The sequence below is a fragment of the Aquarana catesbeiana genome, linkage group LG04, assembly GCF_042186555.1.
Source record: "Aquarana catesbeiana isolate 2022-GZ linkage group LG04, ASM4218655v1, whole genome shotgun sequence".
Classification (NCBI taxonomy): Eukaryota; Metazoa; Chordata; class Amphibia; order Anura; family Ranidae; genus Aquarana; species Aquarana catesbeiana.
In genome coordinates, this window is record NC_133327.1 from 641472507 (window position 1) to 641475161 (window position 2655).

Below are 2655 nucleotides of genomic sequence, written 5' to 3' on the forward strand. Positions count from 1 at the left end.
GAGTGGTAAAGATGAACATACTGCCCAGGTTGCTATTTTTGTTCCAAATGATACCATTTCAAATTCCCGCGGAGTACTTTACACGTATAACAACTATGATTTGTAGATATGTCTGGGGTAGACGTCGCCCCAGGTTGACCAGGTCGCTTCTTACTAGGTCAAAGGTGGAGGGAGGTCTGGCTCTCCCGGACATCATACAATATTTCCTGGCAGTCATTTTATCCAGAATCTCAGACTGGAAATATTACAAAGATTCGAAACTTTGGGTGTCGCTGGAGGTGGCATTGGGGGGCTCTGACCTTTATCCCTTAATTTGGATTCCAAAGAAAACCAGGCACCTATCTGGGGATGCGTCTCCTCTCACATGCTATACCCTACGGGTCTGGGACCTACTTTGTAAAAGGCACGCCTGGCAATGCAACTCCCCCCTCATGCCAATAACTGGTCACATGTATTTTCCCCCCGGGAACATTGACCCCAGATTACACTCCTGGAACCTTGGGAACTCAGTCTTACTACATCAAGTCACTAAAGACTCTGACATTTTGCCTATATCCAAGCTCACAACGGTTCCGAACCCATCGCTTATGGATCAATGGAGATATTTGCAATTATCAGATTTCATTAAAACCCTCCCTAAGCCACTGCGCAATGTGTCTAACTTAACGGTGATAGAAACAGCCTTTGTAGATGACCACCCAGTGGAGAAACCTCTTTCTTATTTTTATAAATCTCTACGATCATTGGCTACTGCAGGATATCCTAGTTTCCTCCGTAACTGGGAGAAGGATCTCCATAAGACCCTAACGGAGACCCAGAAGTCTTCTATCCTTCAACTCTCCCACGCATCATCTATGTCCTCGAAAACAGCCGAAGTTAATTATAAACTTTTGACCAGGTGGCACTACACTCCTGCTGTACTCCACAAGCTCTTTCCTCGGGTCCCACCTCTCTGTTGGAGGGGATGTGGGGAGAGAGGGACGCATGCACATATCTGGTGGTTCTGCCCACTTATCAGACCCTTTTGGCTTACCATTCTCCATTGGATAAAGGAAATCCAGGGTTCGGAGATATCTAATGACCCCTGGCAGGTATTATTGCATTGTACAGACGAACCAGCGGGATCATAAAAAATCCATCACACCACATTTATTAAACGCTGCCAAAGCTCTCATACCTAGGGTCTGGAAAACTCCTAAGATACCTTCCCTACGCCAATGGCTGTGTGAGGTAGACCACACGTACTATATGGAGGATTTAACTTTCTCCCTCAGAAACAAATCAGACTTAGGGAGGAAAATGTGGTCCCGGTGGTTCGCCTTCAAGTATTCCGTGACTGTCCGGCTCGGCGACGGTGGTTGGAGACGGCATAAAGCCACTGACTATACTACAACATAATACTCGAGACAAGACTTTGTATTGTACGAAGCTGCTATTTCTGACAACTCGTGGAACTGCTCTTGCTCCTGAGGGACATCTGCTCCCCCTGCTTGCACATCGGGGACATCTATTTACACCTAATTTTCACGTCCCTCATACACCAGCATTGGGGATATAAAATTTTTTCCCCCCCCTCTGGTTCTTTGCTTGTTGGGCCCCTTTGGGATAGTGCTGTCACTCCTGGAATCCCCTCCTGGGGTGGCACATTGGGACCAGTGTGGAAGAGGCGGGGCCAGAGATACGCCCGTTTCCTTTTTTGGATTCCTGGCGTCCGGTTTGTTTTTGCCCCGAGAATTACTCCGACAGTCAGCCTCCCTCCCCGGTTATACTTGGGTAGTGTAAAGTCTGCCTACAATTTGCCCTTGATGAAGGGACTCCTGCAGTCCCGAAACGCGTAGGCTCAGGTGGAAGACTACACGAATATACATTTGGTTCGCTCACCAGTATAATCCTGATTTTATTGTTAAATTGACCATTCTACATGATTGTAGTAGATTTTTCTTGATATGTATATTTTTTGTATATTTGTATTAATAAAATTGCTTTTATCTTTACTCCGTTGCCTTTAAAGTCCCACCATTTTCTGAGGGGTTATTTCTCTTTTTTCTTCATTCTTGGTTTGGCCGATGTAACATACTGAAAATGATGATTTTGCCCAAATTCTTATATCTCCTACAGGCTATACCAATTCACATACCCGCAACCTACTTTAAACAAATTCATTCCACATTCCTCTCTTTTCTGTGGGCCGGAAAAAAACCCCGAATCCCTAGGAAAACGCTTTCAATGCCAAAACAATATGGAGGACTAGCCTTGCCGGAGATCAGAACATATTACCACGCAATACACCTGAGTAGGCTTGTTGATTGGTGCCGACATAAGGAGACCAAATTATGGCCACAAATAGAGCAAGCACAAACTGTGGTGCCGCTTCACAGAGCCCCATGGTGCGGCTCGATTCTCCCTTCTCACATTAGCAGCCATCCCCTGATTGGCAATACCGTAAAAGAATGCTCACGCCTTCTCACACAAGCCTCGCTCTCAACCAAAAACTCACCATTGAGACCTATCATAGGTAATCCCCAATTTGAACCCGGCTTGACAGACCCTAAGTTCCTTAATTTGAAAGAATCAGGGAAACACCAGGCCTCCCACTTTAGCACTTTGGGCAGATGGGTTACACTCACTGATCTATTAGATCCGAATGGCCCATTT